At 35.5% G+C, this 24867-nt stretch overlaps 1 pseudogene; it reads left to right on the forward strand.

The window, feature by feature from the left end:
- Nucleotides 1-236: 236 nt before the first annotated feature.
- LOC132226733 (phosphoglycerate kinase 1-like) overlaps nucleotides 237-24867 on the forward strand; it is a 175281-nt pseudogene continuing 150650 nt past the window's right edge.

The following is a 24867-nucleotide window of genomic DNA, read 5'->3' on the forward strand; positions in this document are numbered from 1 at the left end:
CTAAAGTGCTTTAATAGCAATACAATATTTTATAGAAAAAATATTTCAAACAGTTACTTTTGCAAAGCTGAAGCAGATTACAAGAATTATAAGTAGGAAAGAGGCAGTAGTAGTGCAAATAAGTAGGCCTATTTAATCATTATTCTAGAGGGAGATCTGATATATTGGGAGAGTGTGTGAAATTTGAAAGATAATCCAAATTTTCTAGGATGAGTGCTTCACAGTGATATGGTAGCATGATGATGAATATCATGTGTCAGCTTGACTGGACCAAGGAGTTCCCAGACATTGATCGATCAAACGTTATCCCCGATGTGTCTGCGAGAAAGCTCTGTACGAGGCTAAGATATAAATTGCTAGATTGAGTAAAGCAGATTGCTCTCCTTATTCTGAGAGGGGCCCATCCAATAAGATGAAGGCCTGAATAAAGCAAAAGGCTGATTCTCCTCTGAGTAAGAAGAAATTTCTCCTGCCTGCCTGGCTGCCTTTCTGCTGGGACATCAGATTCTTCCTGCCTTTGGACATGATCTGAAACATCAGTCCTCCTCTAGGTTTTAAGCCTATGGGCCTTTGGACGGAAACTACACCATTAGTTTTCCTGGGTCTTCAGTTTGCCAGCAGATCTCAGAACTGTGCAGCCTCCATAAACATGTGAGACGATGCCTTATAAGTCTTTTAAAAGAAAAACATACATATATAAAATTAATACTATTAATGAATTAATTAATGAATTAATAGTAGTATATAATATTATATATATATATATAAAATAATAAAAGTATAATATGCTAATTAGACCAGACGACCTTCTGGATGAAGCCTGGGCTGTGAGGGAAGCCAAGGTTCCAGGTGTCAGAGGGAAGCCGGTGCCGGCAGCCGGGGGAGGAAGGCCTACTCTTGCACAAATTTCATGCATCAGGCCTCTAGTGTGTGTGTGTGTGTGTGTGTGTGTGTGTGTGTGTGTGTGTGTGTGTGTGTATAATCTCCTATTGGTTCTGTTTCTCTGGATAAGCCTGATTAATGCAAGTATAATTATGATAAGTTTCTCTTAACATACTGCTTTTACTTTGCTTTGTTTGATGTTGTTTATCTTAAAAAATTTGGAACACTGACTCAATTCAAGATAATTAAAAGCGAGCTCTTGTTAACCTGGTTGGCATGGCTCAGTGGTTGAGCATGGATCTATGAACCAGGAGGTCATGGTTTGATTCCCAGTCAGGGAGCATGTCTGGGTTGCGGGCTAAAGCCCCAGTGTGGGGTGTGCAGGAGACGGCTGATCAATAATTCTCTCGCATCATTGATGTTTCTATCTTGTTCTCCTTTTCTTTGTAAAATCAATAAAAAAATAAAAAGCTAGCTCATGTTATATTATTACCTTAGCATAGAGGGTGGGGCAAAAGTAGATTTACAATTGTGAGTACAGAGTTTATTTTTGTATTATTGTTTACTAATTATTGTATTATTTTCCATACGAACAATTGCAAACCTACTTTTGCCCAACCCTGTATATAGAAAACAATTGATTTGATCAAAGCTTTGAATGATCTCTGGTACAGTGGTAATTTTCATCTTCACCCTGCCCTTGAAATCTCTTGACAATTAATAAATCCCCTTTTTGTTCTGATAAATTCTCAACTCCTCTTCTCACTGTTCAATCTACCTTCTGTTATTTTTGTGAAATATAAATAATCATTGGTGCCAAAAATGTTACTATGAACATGCCATTTCTACCAGTTTTCCCTGTTTATAATTTTTTAAAATATATTTTTATTGATTTCAGAGAGGATGGGAGAAAGATAGAAACATCAATAATGAAAGATAATCGCTCCCCACTGGGTATCAAACCCCTAACCTGGGCATGTGCCTGACCAGGAATTGAACGTGACCTTCTGGTTCACAGGTCCACTCTCAACCGCTGAGCCACTCCAGCTGGGCGACCAGCTTTAGCTTCTGATCACCTGCCCTATCTCTGTTTCTCTCTCTCTTTCAACAGTGGCCTTTGTCTCAGAGGATAACTCCATCAGAGTTCAAACTCCACCTATAGAACCGCAAGCGACTCTCTGTGTTCGGACCAGGACGCGCTGCTTGAGAAGCTGCTTGGACCGCTTACCGCGCAGCCTGCCGAGGCCCGAGGACCCCTTCAATGGCGCCTACGTCACCTTCTTCAGCCTGGGCATGGGCGGCCTCCTGCCATGGAACTTCTTGGTCTCCGCTAAGAACTACTGGATATTCAAACTCAGCAACTGCTCCAGCCCAGCCCCAGGGAGAAACCTGAGGACTCGGACATCCTGGTAAGTGCATGTTCCTCCTGGGAGGCGGGGTGCATTCTGCCTGGAAGGGGTGAAGAGCAGCTTTCCTTGGGTGTGCCATGCCAGGACGTTTTGTGGCCTGCTAAGGATATACCAATTAGGAAGCCACGTGGAGTGTAGTACAAAGAATTCAATTCAATTTTCAGACATGATTTGTGTTGTGTATGAGGCCTCTTGCTTCATAGAACAGGAGAGGATGGAAATATATAAGACACAGTCCCAGTCTTCATATTTTCTTACTATTTAATTTAGGAAGAGGATGCAAATGATGATTCTCTGTAGTATAGTGTGGTAAATCCAAGAATCCAGAGTCCCTGCCTCCAGAAAGGGTGGATCTAGTAGCACTAAGTTTAGCTGTGAGTGATAGAAAATTCCAAAAGTGCAGTGGCTAAACAAGATAGAAGATAAATTTTCTTTCATGTTCAAGTCCTGAGGGGCCAACTCAACCCTTGCATAATGTTCCATGTTGTCAGAAACCTAGTAGTTTCACCATGTGTAGCTTCTGGGTTCAATTTCACTTCACAGTCAGGGATTGCTGTTGTAATTCAGCCATTACATCAAATAGGAAGAAGAGAAGGAGAGGCATAAGGAAACTTCTGCAAGGAACACACTTGCTTTTGCTCACATTGAACTCATTGGTCAGACCTTGGTCATGTGACCACATGAGCTGCAAAGGAGGCTGGGAGAAATATTTTTTTCTGTATTGTGTTATTGAAACTATGCAGAACCTGAACTCTTTTTCTCAGTGATAGCATTTATTTTTTATTTAAATTGAAATTCATTTTTATAGATTTATAATTGGAAAATTTATATTTTCACAAGATAAATCAACTATTTATTTAAAAGACAAATATCAAAGAAAATGCCATCACTGATTTTGGCTGTTAAAATAATAACATCAAAGACACTTTGGGCAAAAAGTAATACACTTCTAATTTTATCTCTGACAATTGTAATAATGCTGGGGAAATTTCTATATTTATTTACATAGCTCATGAACATAAGATTGGTTTCTAAAACCCCAAAAGCAAGAATGACTTGAGATAGGATCATTATTTCTATTTATACATAAACATTATTTCTGCATACTCAGTGGTGTTTCTTTCACTGCGGATTCAATCATAAGTGATGATGGATTCCAGCTGCCCTCACTTACCAAAGACATACAGAGAAGTGCCTCCTGATCTGTTAGTGATGGGATGGTAAGCACCCTTTGTGTGACTCAGCCTCACCTCTACATCCATCTCAAAGACCACAAAATCTTTTTGAAATTAAAAGGAAAAAAAGTCTGAGTTTAAACTCTGTCTACAACTTTCTACCTTTTTTTTTCTTCTGGGAATGATACTTAAACTCTATAAAACTCAATTGTCCCATTTTAAATTGTAATGAAAAGTAATTACTCCATGGGATGTTGGCAAAGCTTTTAAGAGCTGATGTCAGTCTCAGTACCATGTTCTCCCTTAAACGTAGATGGAAAGGTATCACTATCCAACCAAGTCCTTTCTCATGACTTCCTGGTTTTCTCAACCAGGATAAAGAGAATATGAATCTCCAGGGCATTTCTGTGAAGTCCTTTAGTGTTTATTATCTCCCCTCACCACCCACTTCCTTTCTTTTCAGAGCTCCAAGATCCACTCAAGATTCCACACTTTTTATCAGCCCATTCAGGTCCTGGAGGACTTTCATTGTTGGTCTCACTGACAAACAGTGAGAGCAATTTTTCAGATCTATTTCTACTAAAATCACTTAATACAGCAGATCTTCAAATAATGACTTTCATTGTGACCTTGATGAGAAAAAAAAATCCATCCTCAGGTGAAGGTTCTGTCTGTGTGGAGTTTGTACGTTCTCTCCACATCTGTGTGAGTCTTCTCCCTGTAAGCTGGTTTCCTCCCGTATCCCAAATAAGTGCACAGCTAGGGGGATTGGCATGTATAACGTGTCCCAGTCTGAATGAGTGTGGGTGTGAGTGGAAGTGCATTCTGTAGTGGAACTGTGTCCTGTCCAGGGCTGGTTTTCATCTTGAGCCCTGAGCTGCTGGGTGAGGCTCTAGCCACCCAAGACCCTGAACTGAAATAAGTGAGTTGGAAAATAAGGATCTTACTTGCTTTTATTAAACATATTTCTTAAATGACTGTGTAGCTCATATTAACTTCAATGTTTAATATTAGAAATGTTTTGGGTCTTTAATTAGAATTGTGTTGATAGTTTTGTGACCAAAAATATGCAGTAAGAACTTAACTCTTCCTTATATCAACATCCTACAGTAAAATTGGTTTCATTGTATGTCTTTTTGCTTAAAGTTCTGTTTTCCAAGAATCTATTCACGATGTTAAGAGAAAAATTATGTATAATAAAATCTTTATTAAAAAGGCAAGTGACCTAATTTTCTTAAAGCATATAAAATATGCTGTGGGTAACTTCATTTCAAGTCTCACCCCCATTATTAACCCTACTTACATGTGTCTCAGAGTTCTTTTTGCCAAGTGGATAATAGCAAGAATATTGTTAGGCGTAGCCAACTCTTATATAACTAGAGGCCCGGTGCACAAATTCGTGCATGGGTGGGGTCCGGCCAGCTAGTCCTGATGGGAGCCAATCAGGCCGGCAGGGGGTGGGGAGGGGCCATGGACAGTTGACTGGCTGATCCCACATCCTGGTTGAACTTCTGGTTGAACTCCTGGCATATTAGCCTTTTATTATATAGGATACCACCACTTGCCATTTATACTGCAAAGAACATAGACAAATATAGAGATGTGTCATCCCTGCCCACAATTGGCTTCCCTAACATCCATAGCATCTTTGAGAGCCCTTATAATGTATTAGTCCAAGTTCATAAAGGATAAAGTTGGCCAAGAAGTGCATCAATTACCCTTCATGTACTTTTTTTTTGGCATATAATTATATGCACCCTCTAGAATGGACCTTGCTTATTCCTGTAGATCCTACATATCTTCACCTGCAACCAGAGGGTTAGTAAGAAAGGTTAGAAAGGTTAAAGTAAAACCTGGATTAGTAACCATCTAACCCAAGGGTGGGCAAACTTTTTGACTCGAGGGCCACAGTGGGTTCTTAAACTGGACCGGAGGGCTGGAACAAAAGCATGGATGGAGTGTTTGTGTGAACTAATATAAATTCAAAGTAAACATCATTACATAAAAGGGTACGGTCTTTTTTTTTCAATAGTTTTATTCATTTCAAACGGGCCGGATCCGGCCCGTGGGCTGTAGTTTGTCCACGGCTGAACCACTAAAGAAGGGCACAGCATGTGATAATTATAGTCCCACAGCATGTTTCTCAATGTGAAAGCTGATGTTGATTTTAATGGTCGATATTGGTATAAAATTTATCATATTTCTTTTGTGTGTCTGTTACCATGACAAAGGTTTAATAATGCCCTCTCATGCCATTTAGCTAAATGGACTAGAAGGCAATTCTTTAAAAGAGTAATGTTAACAAGCACTGCTGCACCGTTAGAATGACTCAGGATTTTCTCTCCTACACTCTGCAGTCACTTTTATTAGATGTTTCATAAAGAAGAGTGGCAGATCATAATCTTAAGTTTTGTTTTGTTTTGTTTTGATTGGTTTTTACTTTTCAGAATTTTTTCACCAGGAGAATATTTGAAATAAAGTAGAGCTAACACTGGTGGGTAGTGAAAAAAGCCTTCGACTCAATGTGTTATTATGATTCAGAAGCCATTTCCTTCCTCAAGATATATTCTGTATTTCATTCAAAGCAGGTAGCTGGAGTTTCATGGTGTGAGGCAAATATTTCAAAGACCTCTATCCCAGCATGCCAGATGTGAAGTTTGAGATTATTTAAAATAGCTAGAAAATTAAAAAAAAATTATATTTCATTGACCTACTGAATTTTACTGATTGACAATAAACACCTGAGATTTTGAGTTTTATCTACCAACTGGAGCCAATATATAATATTTTCAGTTTATTTTCCCACCTATCACACTGGAATAATGTTCTTTATCCTCTCAGTGATATGCTAGTGGCATCATGGGAAACATTACTGAAGGAGATAAAAGTACTATGTCTCAGGTACCATAACTGTGGCAAGAGTTAATTGTAGAGGAAGGTCGTCATAAAATGGTGGAATTCAGGCCCAGATAAAGGTGGAAATTAATAGGAAGAGAAAGAAAAATTTCCTAAATGAAACTATCTATCTATAGGTGATTAAAAATAGTATTGTCTACTGGGGAGAAATAGTTGCTGCAAAGTGCCCTGGTTTTGCACTCCATTTCCTCTTGGTGACTCAGGTAAGTATTGTGAGAACACTGTGGAATAGGCTGGAAAATGTCACCAGCATTGCTACAAAGACCAGTGTTTTCTGAAGCCAGACATACACATTCTTTTGGTATTGCCTTCTTCCTCTGTTGAATAATTGCCTACTGCGTACAGCTAAAATGAATGCTAAGAATAGTCAACAGTTCCATTCAAACCTTAGAAACAGTTTTGATATAATACAGGTCTACTAGACATGACTTTTTGCTCTTTAAAGATGAAAGGTGAAGACTGTTAGGAAGATCCTGCTAGATATATGCAAGTATTGGAAAGCATAGAGAGCAAAGCAATGTCTGAGACAAAACTTATAAGCTTTTAACTAGAAAGTATATGATTTCAGTCATATATGGAGTTTAATGAGAATATTGAACTATCAAGCAAAATAGAGACAGACTCATGGAGAGTAGGCAGGCAGCTCTGGTGGTGGGGAAGGGGAGGTAGGGGAGGGATTGAAGAAAAAAGAACAAAAAGGAGAACTCAGGGACATGGACAACAGTGTGGTGATTGAGGGGGTAGGGGTGAAGGGTGTGGGTGGAGGTGGAAGAGGGGATAGAAGGGATAAATGTGATGGGAAAAAAATCCAATATTTTTAAGTTTACTGACCAGTGAAATAAGCAGTTATTTTCAAGACACCTGAATCAATATATATACATTCATATGAGAGAGAGAGAGAGAGAGAGAGAGAGAGAGAGAGAGAGAGAGAGAGAGATGTATTCTTTACTTTCCCTTTCTGGACAGGGCTACACAGTACATGTTAACTTTGTTTATAGTTTTATTTAAAATGCTGAATCAGCCCTGGCCCCAATATCCCTCAGTTGGTTGAATGTTCTCTCATGTATCAGAAGGTCTCCAGTTCAATTCCCAGTCAGGGAACATGTCCAGGTTAGGTAGCTGATCAATGTTTATCTCTCCTCTTCTCTCTAAAATCAATAAAAACACATTCCAAAAATATTAAAACACTGAATCTGCTTACTTATCTATGTAAAACATTTTGAAAGTTTGACTTTACCTGTCTTGATTATAAAAATCTGTCTTCAAATATATACATTTTATTAAAATATTTTAATTTCAATATCCTATAGAAAGTATTTTATATAAATTTAATGTACAGCTGTATCCCATTCACTTCTATAGTTGTAATGCATGCAGATATCCAAGGTGATTTTTATTAATGACAATAGTTGCAAGTGCATTCTTCCATTGCAATGATATCAAGGTCTGCAATGTCTATTTATGCATATTTTGAGTTATAATTATTTAGAAATGAGTACTACATTAGATTCCACTCAGTATCATAATACTAAATTATATATTCATTTTTCAGGTACTACATACTTTTTTGAAATATATATAGTACTATTGACTGATTTTGCATAGTTTAAGCCAGGAGATAGTATGCTAGGAAGCTGTCAATCAGTCCAGAGAACTATAGGAACAGAAAATGGACATATTCTCCAAGGACAAAGTATTTATTAAAAGACTAGATTCATTGATCTGTAAAATCACAACTGATAAAATTCCTGGTAAGGAATAATACTCTATACATAGTACTCAAATTGATGTGTCTTGTGAGTTATTTAACTAACATCATTTGTATTAATAATTAATAGTTTATTATAATTTTGATAGAAGATAATGAGAGAATAAATTACTTGTTATGTAATTTATAGTTTATTTTGGTATTTTGAAAAAGGTTTTAAATATTAATAATATTAATAAATACTTCAGATATAATTATTTATTATTTTATTATATTATTAGACAAGTGAAAAAATAAAAATCTTCAGAAAAAGATGACAGAAGTCCCATAAGTATTCTTCCGCATACAATAATAATAATAATAAACACATGCATGACCTTCATAATCAGTTAAAATGCATTAATGAAACAATTCTTTTTTCAAATTGCTTATTATCCTTCCATACACATAATTAGTGATTTTATATAAAGTGATATTTAAGAAGAAACATATTTTATAGAACTATATCACTCAAATATAATACAAAATAATACATATTTTTAAAATATATTTTTATTGATTTCAGAGAGGAAAAGAGTGGGAGAGAGGATAGAAACATCAATTCTGTGAGAGAATCATTGATTGGCTGCCTCCTGCATGCCCCACACTGGGGATCGAGCCCACAAACCACAAACCAGACATGTGCCCTTGACCAGAATTGAACCCAGAACCCTTCAGTCTGCAGGCCAAAGCTCTATCCACTGAGCCAAACTGGCTAGGGCAATAATACATATTTTAAAAAAATTATTTGCCTAAGCAGTTTTTAAGTCATTGTTTCTTAGAACAAAATTCAATTAACTACATATAGTTAATTTTAGAAAAAATGACTTTTCAACTCAGATATGGTTTTTTAAACAAAAATGATTAGGCTTCCAAATTCTGGTAGTACTCATGAAGTGAATTGCTATTATAATGTGTTCTGTTGCTCAATGAGAAGGATTGCTTAAATACTAAGATAATAAACATAGCCATAATTCTCTGCCCTGATTTTGAATGTGCTATTATTTGAAAATTCTTATTTAAGTTATAAATTCTCCCTTAAGATCCAAATACAGAGGGTTCTTAAGTACTGGCTAGATGTCTTATTCTTCTTTGCTTCCTGTTTCCTGGGTATCCCGGGCTTAGGATACACAGTGTCTCATAAGAAAGGTGATTAAAAATCAATTAATGAATGACACCAGTTAGAAGTGGCCATGATTTGGGGGGAATTTAGGCTACTGCAGCAGGGTAAATTTAGTCTGTCCATTCTACGTCATGTATTCCTGTTTGCCACTGATTTGGGGCGGGGGGGTGGGGGATCTAAAATAACCCGCAGGAGAGTTATATGCCATCATTCATCAGTAAGATATATGTGAGGTTTTCACCGTATTTTAAGAAAATTAGAGGATGGAGAGAAATAAAGGTGTACTGGCTTAAAGCAAATAATAAATCAATGTATAGTCTCAATATTACAAACATTCTATGAAGGGGACATATCATAGAAAAATAATCAAAAGTAACCTTGAAAAATAACAAGAGAGCAATGCCATCCTATTATAGGGAAAACCTTTTGGCATGAGAGCATACACTGGGGTGTCTATATGCCTATGGGCCTTCTGTCCATGACACTGTGCAATTTTCAAAACGAGATGGTCATAATCCTTCTAATTCCTAGTTAATTTTTTTTCTGAATAGCTTATATGTAAAACTAGTTGAAGAATCCCCATAAAGTAAGAGTTAGTGCTTTGCTATACACTTAAGGCCATGATACTTAAACTTCTGTTTTTAGAAAGTTTGTATTTTTAACAAGCTCCCAGGTTGTTTCCAACATACTTCAAGTGTGAAAAATCACTGCTCTTGGGGAAACTCTGAATACCACTGCCTGACTATAAACAACCATACAGTAGGAGATAAATAGGAACTACCTCTTATATATAAGACAGAAAATAAATTTTGTATGAAAAAAGGTGTGTTATGCGGATATGACTTCTATAGCTTCATTTAGTATTAGATTGTGTTTTCAAAGGTTTTCATCAAAGTATTTCATTTTCTTTATCTCAGTAAGAAGTCATTTCCCTTTCCATCTGAAGTTATTCTTTTTTAATCTGGGCATTAGCTAACATTTCCTTTTTCTTTAATGAAAATTTTGTATTCATAATTATTTCTTAAATTTCCTTATATTAAAACCCTAGATTTTTCCTCTTAATATATAAAAATCATTTACAATCAGCCCGACCTTCTGTCTCATGACACTTTATCATTCAAGCTTTTAATAAATTATCTTCCATTTAGTGAATACTGTATCTAGTGAGTTTAACAAATATTAGATTATTCTATCTGGATGATTTCCTAGCACTGTTATAGAAAAAGTCACCAAGCCCATTTTAGTTGTGAAAATGAAAGAATCCCTTGCAGACATAATGAAAGATGATTATTTACTCAAACTGTTCATGCTTTTTCTCATTGTCAGGACTTACTTGGACTATTCATGGTACCCAAAACCTATAACTAAATATCATCTCTGTTTCTCCTTCAAATCTTTTTTTTTCCTTTCTGCCTATTTACTTAACTAAAACACATTTACTTCTTAACTGTCTATATAAATATTATTTTCTCTAAAAAGTCTTCCCTCTCCTAGCAGACTTGGTTAGCTGATCCTACAGCACCATGTAATTAGCTTGGCAATGTATTTATACCTCCTTAGAAATTGTTTGCTTATTATCTTTCCTACCAGGTTTCCAGCTCCCATAGAGTAGGTACCAGATCTTTCTTGATAGGAGGTAGTCAGTAAATATTGTTTGAAAGAATGAAATGCTTTCCTTAATGTTTGCCTTTAATGGCAAGCTTTTTCTTAAAGTAATGCCCACACTTTTCATTTGCACTGCCATCATTCTTCCTTTTAGGGGTTTGTAAGAACTGTTTGAATGCCTTAATTATATCGTGCCAATGTTCTATCATATACAGCCTGCCATTCCAGTGTAGAAGCTATAGATCTGACTTTCCTGACTCTTTCACAAGGACACGGCTTTGTGTCCTAGGCTTTACCAATTAGGTATGTTTGAACATGATTTAGATTCAGCACTGGCAGTTTGATAAAATGGGCACCACGTAGAATCTATTTTGTAGGTAAAGTGTTGTGAGCAACAATGCCGAGATTCTAGCATCTAATTCCCAATGCAAGCAGTGTGCACTGGAATGTTTGTGCCTCAGTGTGATGGGGGAGTTTGTAGTGGAGAATCATTATGGTATGTTGTATCATTCATGACCTGACTCTGAGCTTCACTCTCTGGCCTTCCCGGAGGTCCATTGAGCTACCAGATAGCATTAAATAAATTCCATTCCTGCCTAAGCACGCTAAAGTGGATGTTGTTTTGTTCAACTATGAACTCTGTTAGATACCTCCTGTTATTTTGAGTTGTTCCTTTTCAGTCAACTTTGTAGATTCCTCTTCTTATGCTTGGGCCTTTATTGTGTTTATTTAGTCATTCAGGAAATATCAGTTATGTACTTGTAGATGTCAGGTATTACTGTAGACAGCAGAGATTCTGCAGAGAACAGAACAAAAATATTTCCTGCCCTGTGTTGCTCATATTCTGGACTGAGACAGAATATATTATTTCCTGAGTAATAATTGTATTGAAAAATGAAGTAAAGTGAATAATGACTGGTGGCATATGCAATTTATTTAAGATAAATATGCAGGGACGTCTTCTCTGACCTGGGACATTTAACGAGAAACCTAAGGCTCCAAAACAGCCTTTGGCTTTCTGGAGAAAGCATATTCTAGGCAGAGCAAACAGTAAGTACTCAGGCCCTGGAGTGAGAGTGTGAATCATGTGCTTGAAAAAAAAAAAGCAAAAAGAGTTCAATATGGCTGAAGACAGTGAGTGAGGGAAAGATAATGAAGATGAGACTAGAGAGTTAGCTGAAGGAAAAGCAGGAAGAGCTTCATAAGACATTGTAAAAACTTCAATTTTACTATGAATGAGTTGGAAGCCATTGGAGATTTTTAAACACAAGAATCTGGCTTTCCATTTAAAATATCACTCCATGGAAAACAGACTGAGAGAGCATGGGTTATGGTAGAAATAGAGAGAACATAGAGCTTTACTAGAGGTCAGAGCACTGAGCCTTCGGTGCTCAAAATAGACTGAATGTGTGGAAAAAAAAAAAAAAGAAAAAAAGAAAGAATGTGCCACAAAAGTGATTTGAAGAAAAAATTTCAAGGAAGGGGATGGGAACTATTTCAACTCATAAGTTGACAAGATAAGGACTGAGTTTGATAATATGGATGTTATGGATAGTATTAGAATTCCTTCATTTTGATTACTGACTTTATTATTTTCAACTGTTTGATGACATCTACTTAACTTGTCTTTCTTCTGCTACCTGTATTTGACAACTAGATCCTTCAAAACCAGATTGCTTTAACAAATTTCAGACAACTTTTCTAAATTCTATTGGATATTTCCACTTGAATCTCAATACATCCCTCTTAATAAATCATCCCCTTTATTTCCACCTAGATTATTTTACTTAGTCTTCTTTTCAGTGTGGGAGATAATTTAGATTCAATGAAATTGTGATGATTTACAAGCCATCTTTAGTATATATAGATATATATCTATATCTATATATACCTATATATAGATATATACACTAGGGGCCTGGTGCACAAAATTTGTGCACTGGGTGGGGGTCCCTCAGCCCAGCCTGCCCCCTCTCACATACTGGGAGCCCTCAGGGGATGTCCTACTGACGGCTTAGGCTCACTCCCTGTTCCCCTTGGAGCCAGCTCTGCCCCTGCCCAGGCCTAAGACCTCTGGCCAAGGCCTTGGGCCTGAGCAGGGGACCCCCAGCCCCCTCTCATCACCAGCTCTGCCCCTGCCCTCTTCGATCATTGGCTACACCCCTAGCCCCTCCCCCCTCCTCCCCACTACCTGCCTGGCCAACAGGCCTGGACACTTCAGCAGCAGAGCTGAGGGGACTGGGCCCCACCATCTTTGTGATGGAGTTACGGAGTGATGGTTAATTTACATATTAGTATTTTATTAGATAGTATATATGGCTAATATGCTAAGTGTACCTCCAACTATCTGACCAGTTGCTATGACGTGCACTGACCACCAGGGGGCAGAAGCTCAATGCAGGAGCTGCCATGATGCACACTGGCCATTTACAAAGACCTGGTGCCAACAAAGCAACATTTGGCTTCCCCCAAGTGGGACACCGGCCCGCCACCACCCTGGAGCAACACCCCACCAAATCGCAGACAATGCTGCTGAGACCCTTTGGTGCAAAATGTGACCCATAGCCCAGCCCAGACTGTGGCCACTGTGGGCACCCGGTAATGATGTCACATAGCGACACCCTGTTTCCTCTCCCTAGCGACTAGCCTCCTTGCAGTTTCTCCAGCCCAGGAACACGACTTGCATTATAGCCAGGTGCAAACATTTTATACTTTAACCAAATGTCTGTGAAGCGTTTTCACATGCCTCATCTCATTTGATTCTTACAGAAGTCCTGGAGTACGTAGATAGGAGACTCGGTAGAATCCTATTTTCTTTTCATTAGCCCAGCGGTTTTCAACCTGTATGTCATGACCCGTTTGGCGGCCAAATGACCCTTTCACAGGGGTGACCTAAGACTATCCTGCATATCAGATATTTACATTACGATTCATAACAGTAGCAACATTACAGTTATGAAGTAGCAACAAAAATAATTATATGGTTGGGTCACAATATGAGGAACCGTATTTAAAGGGCCAGAAGGTTGAGAACCACTGCATTAGCCGTAAAATGAAGATTTAGAAAGTTTAGAAACTTGACCTGACTGTAAAGAAGTAAGAAATGGTGGACTTTGAAAATGACTTCAGGTTTTTGCATTACTCAGAATATAGTCAAACACTGTTGCAGTTAAATATTTTACCCTTTGTTCTCCCTGTAAGATCTACAATAATAATCTACTTTGAGTTGATATTTACTGTTGTGTTGCTGACAATTACCTGAAAGAGAAGTTGGGTGCTTCACTGGGCTGGAAAAAGTTTAGCTAAGTCAAAAAGCAGGTATAATTAAGCAAGTTTATTCTCTCTATATAAAAGGCTAAGTTACTTGTGCATGCATGATACAGGCAGTCCTCAGGTTACGTCAGACTCGACATACATTGTTTCATGGTCATGTCACCATCTCCCATTTATTTATTAAAAAAGTTCCATCATTTTGAGGTATGTACATATATGCTTTATGGTTTTTATTATTTATTTACCACAAGTAAAGGTCAGAAATTGTTATCTTTCTTTTAAATTACTTTTACTGTTTCACTTCATTACTGATGTGTATGTGCTCCATGTGAGTGACGTAGGTGCTTATGTAGGCGGGTTCTGACTTAACGGCGAAAATCGCGTTAAATCACACCATAGGAACAGATCTCCGACGTAACCTGAGGACCTACTGTGTTTCAATCTGTCATCGTTGATCATGAATTTGGTTGACGCTTCTATTACAGAGAAAGGGAAAATAGAAATATTAAAATATTTATTCTAATTAATTTCTTTTCCATGTGCACGAATCCATGCACTAGGCCACTAGTTTCTTAAATATCTGTCAAAAAAGTTCTTCCTAGCTATCCCATTTCCACCCCATAGTTTATGCCTTTATCATCTCTTGCTTGGATTATTGCAATATCCTTCTTGTCACATTTTATTTATTTTTATTGTTTGAAATATATTTTATGATTTCAGAGGGGAAGGGAGCCGGGAGAGAGAGATAGAAACATCAATGAAGAGAGAGAATCATTGATTAGTTGCCTCCTGCACGTCCCCTACTGGGGATCTAGCCTGCAACCCAGGCATGTGCCCTGGCTCAGAATCGAACCATGACCTCATGGTTCATAGGTTGATGTTCAACCAGTGTGCCACACTGGCCTGGCTTTCTTGTCATTTCTCTTGTGATAATCTCCAAACTCCTGCCATACTAATTATTTTACATGTCAAGTGTGATAGTGGGATATTCCTGCTCACAGTCCATCAGTGGTTTCCATTACATTGGGATGTAAATCTGCATGGTACTCCCGATCTGCTTTTGTGTACTACCTAAGTTGACTATTCTGATTGTATTTCTGGAACTTTCTGTTCCAGGAATTCCCAACTATTTTTCTTTCCCTGAAATTAGCATGAAAATTCTCTCATTTTCAATGCTTTCTTTCATCCAATTTTCTCTCACTGGAATCTTTATTTATTAGCCCAAAAGGCGCTGAGGCACTGTATTGGCACTCTTAATAAATTTGAAAGTATTGTAGAAACAATAACTTAACTCATTTATAAAACATTAGGCTGAAAATTGGCAGGTTATTGGAATCTAACAGTGTTTCTAACATGTAGGCTCTTGAAAGTGCCTTTTCCCTGCATGAATGAGAGCTGAACAAAGAGTATTTATATGGTCTTTCTGTAGTTCCCAGAAAGGCCTTAATTGATTTTAGCACACTGTAGGAAACATAATTTGACTTACTAAATCTTTCATTCTGGAAACAGAAAAGAGAATTTCAAATGGATTTATATATGCACAATAAATTTGATTCTTTCAAATTCATGGCCGTAAATAAATACATATGCCTTATATATGTTACTGCAGTATAACCTTCAGGACTTTAACAGTATATTAAAGAAATAACACACTGAGAGTAAATTCCTTTACTAGGAAAAGCACTGTTTCAACAGTATTTGTGATAAACATTTATTAAAAATACCATTGAGTAGCAGAGTATAAGAGATTTTTTTAGAGTGCCCTATACTCCTGAGAATATGAGCATTCAGCAACAGAAATTATTTTACATAACTGAGAAATAAAGAGATTCAGACCATTTATGAATTCTTGATGGTTTACTTTTTGGAATCAATCAAAATTAATTATTATTATAAGTAGTAATCATACCCCCCTAATGACATCCCAAATACTTATGATATAGAAAATACGAATCAAGCAAATATTGCAGGTTCTGTGAGCAAACATTCTGGTAAAAGCACTATGCTGTAACATGAAAGTAAACACTAACACCTGGGAAAACATAGCATACAAGGTCATGGAGACTTATCTATTGTTTCTAAGCACATTGTATTTAAAAAAAAAAAAGTATTGGTTGCTTATTCAGGAAAGTGAGTTCGCAAAATCATTTTTAATATAAAATAATTAAATCATTTTAGAAAGCACATAACAGTTTTCTCTACATAATAAAGCTCTAAAATAAATTTAGATTGATTTTAATCTAGTCACTTCATATCATACTTATTAATGTCAATACTTTTTATAAAATTTGGGTTGGTTTTATCAAAACTCCATTTAAGGTTTTTAGAAACATCTTTGGAATTATTTTTATATAATTGTATATGTAAAACTGTATATTAAGGAAGTAAAATATTATCTCAAATTATTTTTTAAAATGCTATACATATTAACTAATTTAATTATTTTTATGTGGAAGGCATTGTGTCCAGGTTGGAATTATGGATTAACTGTTTTCATCGCTTGTTGAATAAGAAATTTATTTTATTTTTAAAATATATTTTTATTTATTTCACAGAGGAAGGAAGAGGGAGAGAGAGATAGAAACATCAATGATGGGAGCGAATCATTGATTGGCTGCCTCCAGCATGTCCCCTACTGGGGATGGAGCCTGCAACCCTGTCATGTGCCCAGACCAGGAATCAAACTATGACTGGGTTCATAGGTCCACACTCAACCACTGAACAACATTGGCCAGGCAAGAAACTAATTTTTTATGTTTTGAAAAACTAGTTTCTGCAAGCATGATAAAGGAGTGATAGTTATAACTTCAGAATTAAATTGTCCATTAACAAATGTAATAAGTTTATTGTGATATAATTCATATTCATTAATTCACTCATTAATGTGTATAATTCCTTGTTTTTTATATACAAAATGGACATTACATTTTTACTTTATTTTTATTGTTGAAATCATTACAGATGTTCTCATTTTCTGCCCCCTGAGCCCACCTCCTCCCAGCCCCTGTCACCCCTTCCTCATGCCATCACCACACTGTGTCTATGGGTTATGCATATATGTTCTTCATGTCTAATCCCTTCACCTTATTTTATCCAGCCACCTCCCCACCCCTGGCTGCCTCCCCACTGAGAGCTGTCAATCTGTTCCATGTATCCATGCCTCTGGTTTTATTTTGTTCACCAGTTTATTTTGTTCATTAACTTCCACATGTAAGTGAGGTCATATGGAATCTGTCTTTTGATGACCGGCTCATTTTGTTTAGCATAATAATCTCCAAGTTTATCCATGCTGTCACAAAGAGTAAGATTTCTTTTTTATAGCTGCATAGTATTCCATTGTGTAAATAGCTTTTGCATCTGCGCATCTACTGATGGGCATTTGGGCTGTTTCTTGATCTTGGCTAGTGTAAATAGCACTGCTATAAATATAGGGGGCATATATTTTTTTGAGTTGAGTTGTATACTAATCATTGCAATCTAATTTTAGAACATTATCATTACCCCAAAAGCCTGTTAGCAGTCACTCATCATCCTTCTCTCACTCCTCACAGTCTAGGCCTAGGCAGAAACCAGTATACTTTTGTTTCTACAGATTTTTCTATTCTGGACATTTCAAATAAGTGTTTTCATATAATATGTGGCTTTTTGTGTCTAAATTTTTTCATATGGCATAATGTTTTAAAGGTTTGTCTATGTTTTAAAATGTGTCAGTATTTTATTCATTTTTATGATTAAACATTTTATTGTATAGATATACTAGAGGTCCAATGCATGAGAATTCATGCAAGAGTAGGCCTTCCTTCCCCCAGCTGCCAGCACCAGCTTCCCTCTGGCACCAGGGACTCGGGCTGCTTCATTCCTCCAGCCACTCACAGGCACCCAGGACCCGGGCTGGCTTCTCTCAGGCCGCCATCAGGTTCCTGGGACCCGGCTGGCTTCCCTCCAGACCTAGCCCATCAGGAAGGACGTCCCAAAGGATGTCCGGAAGACATCAGGTCTAATTAGCATATTACCCTTTTATTATTATAATATATATTTAGTTTTTTCATTTATCAATTGATGGACATTGAGTTATTTCCCCTTTTTGCCCATTTTATTTCTTTTTGTTTCGTTTTTCTTCCTTAATTGTCTTGGCTAGAACTGCCAGTAAAATGTTGAATAAAAATGAAAAGAGTGAAAATTTTTGTCTTGTTCCTGATCTTAGAAAAAACTTAGCTTTTTACCATTAAGTATAATGTTAGCTGTGAGTGAAAAAAATATGTACAACAAATTAGATAATTTATATGAAATGTACAAATTCCTAAAATAAAACAAATGACCAAAACTACCTCAAGAAGTAATAAAACAAAAGAAAACAAAAATATATAAACAGACTTATAAATACTAAAGGGATTGAGCCCTGGCTGAGTGGCTAAATTGGCTGTAGTGTCGTCCCATACACCAAAAGGTTGTGGGTGCGATGCCAGTCAGGGCACATACCTGGGTTATGGGTTTGATACAAAGTCAGGATGCATATAAGAGGCAGCCAATAGATGTTTCTCTCTCCCTATCTTCTTCTCTCTCTAAAGATCAATAACAACATATCCTTGGGTAGGGATTAAAAATAATATTAATAAATAAAGAGATTGAATTATTAATTAAAATTTTTCCACAAAGCACAAACCTAGGTGAGTTCACTGATGAATTCTACCAAACATAAAAAGAATAATTCATATGAGTCCTTCACAAAATATTCCAAAATTTAGAAGTGGGTAGAACACTTCCTAACTTATTCTATGAAGCCAATCTTACCCTGATATAAAACCAAACACATCACCTAAGAAAACTATGGAATATTCCTTATGAATATTGACCAAACTATCTCAGTAAAATACAGGTAAGCCTAACTTTTCAACATATAAAATGCATCATGCACGTGACCAAGTGAAATTCATGCCAGTAATTCAAAGTTGGTTTAACATTTTGATAATCAATTAATATGTTATACCATTTTAATGGAATAAAAGAGAAAATATATAAACATTTTGATTGATACAGAAAAGCGTTTGACAAAATACAGTGTGCTTTTTATCATAAAAATACCTAAAAATTAAATAATGAAGAAAACTTCGATCTGATAAAAGACATCAAAAACTCCACAGCTACCATCATACTTAAGGTGAAAAACTGAATTTGTCCATCTAGGGTCAGAAACAAGACATGGTGTCCAGTGAATTGTAGTGCTTTTAAATTAGGTTAATGAAATCAAGGTTATAATAATTAGATTATTTTTACCATTTAAATAAATAACAAAACAAAATAATTACTTCATTATCTTTTAGATCAGTGGTTCTCAACCTTCTGGCCCTTTAAATATAGGTCCTCATGTTGTTACCCAACCATAACATTATTTTCGTTGCTACCTCATAACTGTAATGTTGCTAATGTTATGAATCATGATGTAAATATCTGATATGCAGGATGGTCTTAGGTGACCCCTGTGAAAGGGTCCTTCGACCGCCAAAGGGGTCGCGACCCACAGGTTGAGAACTGCTGTTTTAGACTCTGATCTTTTATGGTAATATTATGGGGGGAAAAAAAGTCCATGAATAAAATGATTGAATTAATTTATCTGTAGAAAGTTTGTTTCTCCAAGAGGGCTTTCAAACATATCAACGGTTTAGTTTTCATACCAATTTATTTTGTCAAGTGAAATTTGAAGTTTATGGTTTATTGCTTTATTCTATTTAAGATTAAATCATTCTTTTGAGAAAATGAGAGCAATCATTTGGGTTTCATGTACAATGGTTTTAAGTTTTCAGAACATGTCTACAGAGGTAAATTTATTATGTTATTATTAAATACCTTGACAATAAGTATCCACCTTTAGGCATTTTTACTAGTTATGAGATCAGAGAAATTTAATTTTAATTAAAGCACATTGTCTTTGCCAAATTTATTTCATACAAATAAAGAATGCAAAATAATATTTGTAAAGCTCACCCATGTACCATTTTGTATTAATCAGTCCCATGTCTAATAGAATAGATTACTTAAACCACATTGAAATGCTTTCATACAAGGTGTAAACAGGTTACTTTTATGAGCCTATACCTCACAATCTTCTAAGTGACTCATGTGCAAAACATACCAGTTAGTCTCTTTGACACTGTCATCATAAAAATCCAAAATGAAAATTGAAGTAGGAGAGTTTAGTTTTTACAAAGCAATAAATAAACTGAACTTAGACCCATTTATTTATCACTGTCTGTGTAAGGAAATGAAGGGCAAAGAGGCAAAAGGCAATTATACTTTGTGCCATATTTCAAGTCTTTTTTGGGATTTAGGGCCACAGTACTGTTTATAAAATCTTTGACATAAAAACAGGCACAAGAAATTTGCTTTAATAAAATTTCTGTATTGTCTAAGCCATATCACTAATTGTGTCTTACAATAGATTTTCAAATTAGTACAATATTTTTAATTCTATTTTTAGCTATTTAGCTATTTAGAAATCTTTTAAATCTGTTTCCACTCTCTGACTTCTGGGCCAAAAGAAGAAAACATATTAATACACTAAGGCAGTCATGGAAGGACAAATACTGTGTGATTCCTCTAATGTAAGGTATCTAAGTAGTCAATCCCATAGAAGCAGAATGTAGAATGGTAGTTGCCAGAGCTGAGGGGAGGGGGAAATGGAGAGTTGCTGATCAACGCATAGAAAAGTTTCAGTTGAGCAAGGTAAAAAATTTCTAGAGATCTGTTGTACAACATTGTACTTCTAGTTCACAATATTATACCAAACACATCAAATTTTAAGAAGATAGTTCTCTCTTGCCGAACCGGTTTGGCTCAGTGGATAGAGCGTCAGCCTGCGGACTCAAAGGTCCCAGGTTCGATTCCGGTCAAGGGCATGTACCTGGGTTGCGGGCATATCCCCAGTAGGAGATGTGCAGGAGGCAGCTGATCGATGTTTCTCTCTCATCGATGTTTCTAGCTCTCTATCTCTCTCCCTTTCTCTCTGTAAGAAATCAATAAAATATATTAAAAAAAAAAAAAAGAAGATAGTTTTCGTATTATGTTTTTGCTTCAGGAAGGAAGGAAGGAAGGAAGGAAGGAAGGAAGGAAGGAAGGAAGGAAGGAAGGAAGGAAGGAAGGAAGGAAGGAAGGAAGGGAGGGAGGAAGGGAAGGGAGTTTTCCCAAAGTATATCGAACAGAAATGTATTAAAGCAATCATACCATTACTAATGAAAGGTTTCTTAACTCAACAATTGTGAGAAAATAAACAAAACTTATTCTAAGTTAGAATCAGCATCCTTAAGATTCTTATACATCATGGGCCATTGCGCTATTTGGTATTGCTATTGGCAGATTCAAATTTTTATATAGTGAAATACAAACTTCTAATTATAAAAGGCCCTTCTGAATTCTGTATAATTATATGTTCTTTAAAAACAGACACCATGGGAAGAGCTAGAGAGAGACCATGCGGGCTTTGAGACATATTTATTTGGAACAAAATGCGGGATGTGAGGATGTGAAGGGTGTGTAAATGCAAAATTAAACATATTTTCCCTACATTCCTAAATAATTGTTTTTCTTAAAATGAAATATGTAAACACCAGATTAAATTCTGTGGACCCGTAAAACAAATATCAATATGTCATTTGAAGTCTTTGCACATTGGAATGTTACACTTCCTGTTGTGAATAATCAATAACTTGTCATACTAGTAATTATGTCAGGTACATTTGAAAAATGCAAGTGGATTGTATCCAAAATTTCTCATTACTAAAAGAATTTGCAAAGTCAAAAAATTTGACTCAATCACATGCAAATTTCATAGCCTAAAGCTAGATATGCTCAATTTTTTAGTCATTAACCAATCAAACAAGTCGCTTAACCTCATATTCCACAATTTTTATATGATAATAACATCCGACTCAAATCAAATGACAAATGAGAGACAATTAAAACTGTAAAATGAATATACAAATATAGTTATTAACATACTTATACATAAGTGAATTATAGGTAAATCAGAAAATACTGAACCTGTAATCAATCATAAACTGCATCTTATGTTTGTATATCTTGCTGGTGTCATGGCAGGCTGTAAAAAAAAAAAAAAAGTAGGAATATCCAAACAGATGGAAATTTTATTTTTTTGTCCATGATAAATTACCACTAAGAAACTACTCCTAGAAATCTAGGCTTCTTGTTGTTTTCTATATTTAAACTTTTTAGGAGATAAAGTAATTCCCCTATTTTAGCGTTGCTTCTGTTGTCATAACAGTCTTTCCAGAGCTCTGCCCTATTTCAGCTGCTGAAGGAAAAGTCAGAAATGAATTCCCCAGTAGTCTATTTCCACTGCTACCTTTTCCAAGCAACATCAGTGAAATATAAACAGCAACAGGTAGAAGGGGATTAACATGAAGATCAATGGGGGCAAAATGTAAGAATCAAATTCTGTTAAAACAAGATTCAAAAGAACTTTTCAGTTATGCTCAATATGGTGACTATGGCTTAAGGGAACAGATAGCAGATTTCCATTTTGAAAAATGAATCAGAATAACACAAGAGCACCCAAGAGCTTCTAGGCATTCTGGTTAATTTCTTTTAGGCTATCTCTCATTTCTTTTCAAGCATTAGATGCATGACCACATAGCTGAATCCTGGGGTACACTGAGTTGTTAATTGGAATGTTTGGGGTGTGAGGTATTAGTGGTAACTCACTGAAGAACTTCAATATTGTGGAGTTGCCAGAGGCTTACAGAAGCAGACTGTCGATTACCCAGATATGAATGATTTTAATAATAAAGATTGTGAAGTGCAAAATGCTAACTAAGTTCCCAGAATACTGCACTGAAAAATGGTGGAGATAGAGGAACATTTGGTCATTAAGTCCCCCATAGCAAAAATAAAGGCTTTGAAAGAATTAGACATTTTAAAAACTACAGATAATAAATCTATCACATAAAAGTCAGGCTCTAAGAGTACTTGGTTATGAATAATCAGTGTGATAGCTCCATTGGGGTTATACAATTTTAAAAATATATTTAAATGTTGAGTAGACCCTGAAACAGTGACCAGAAAACATGTATAAAATAATAGATTAATTCTAAATGTGGGAAAGGGGGCTCACTGGAAAGAGATGTGAGATTATATTTTTCAATTTGCAAGAATAAAATATAAGAATACTTAAAAATAACCTTAGAACTTACCTTTTTAATGATAAGAACATGTTGGTATGCTACTGTTTATTTATGAAATATTAATGCTCAATAATCTTGTTGGTAATCATTATAACTACTTATACAACCCCAATTGTAACTGAGGTTATTCATTTGAACTCTAGAAAACATTGCTCTTTCTAAATGCAATATAGAGCACAATATATATTGCTTATTTTAAAAATATTTCTATCTTTTCTGAAAAAAATGTACTTTGATCTTATGAATAAAAGATATCTGAATATATTTATGATGAATATGACTTCAAAAACTTTCTAAAAATCATAACATAGTACATACAACATAAATATAACAATAATTCTTGATATTGGGTGGCTGCTCAAAATTATGTGATCATTTCCTTATGGACAGTTGTCACGGATCTAATTTGTGAAAACAATGTTTAGAAAACCATTAAGTAGTAATTAGTTCTTTAGATCATATATAAAACGAGGTGAATTACTGTGGTAATCTTTGGAAAAGCCGCCTGCCATTTCAGGTGAAACAGAATCTAAAACTAAAGTTAGTCACATTATATAAGCAAGTTATGTTTGTGTGCTTTGATTAACTTTCACAAAAATCAGATTATTTTCCCCAAAACAATTTTAATTGTACCTTCATTAATTTGAATTTTAAATGTCTCTGGATGATTTCCATGGTGTTCTTCCTGACAAAATTGATGGTTTCTTTTTATAAAATACAAAATGTCTACTTTTTAAAGTCAACACTTAAATAAAAATTAAGTACAAATAACTCACTAACTAACTTATACATGTTGAGCTGAGAAATGATGTATTGGGTTAAAATCATAAGAAAATATAGTGTTTTGGTTTGGTACCAAAGCATTTATTCCTTATGTGCACTCTAAATATAGAACCATCACCAGCAGTAATTATGGAGAAAGAATTAAATTGCAGGGTGCCATATGTAGTGACTTTTATAGATGCATTCATATTGATTACATGTAATTTCTAGAGCAGACCTCTTTTAACTTTATAAGGGAATATGGCCATTAGGTGCCTTTGCTTTTCTATATAAAACATTACCTAATAGAAGTGCTGTTGTAAAGCTGCCTGAATTGAAATGTCTATTTGCACTACATCTAAAAAGATCGTATTTAGTATTTTGAGAATTGTAGACTAGATAGTTAAATATTGTTATTAGTCTTTATGATTATCCCTTTTTCTGTGAAAAAAAGCAACGTGATTAAATGGCAAAATTTAAGGTATGGAATTAAGAAAATTCCATTACAAATCTACTGATATTATGATTACTAATTTTTTTTAAAAAAATAAGTATAATATCTGTATTAATGAAGATTATCATTAACAGCTTTTCAATAAAATGATTTTTTTTGTGTATCTCTATCAATCACATTTATGTCATTTTGTTAAATCTTACTCTTGCTATTTTATAATATAAAAATGATAGGTATTATAAATCTCCCAATTGAAAGATATTCATTTTTTATTGTTTTATTGCTTAAAGTATTACAAAGGGTATTACATATGTGTCCTCCCCCCCC

Source organism: Myotis daubentonii, chromosome 2 (assembly GCF_963259705.1).
Source record: "Myotis daubentonii chromosome 2, mMyoDau2.1, whole genome shotgun sequence".
Classification (NCBI taxonomy): Eukaryota; Metazoa; Chordata; class Mammalia; order Chiroptera; family Vespertilionidae; genus Myotis; species Myotis daubentonii.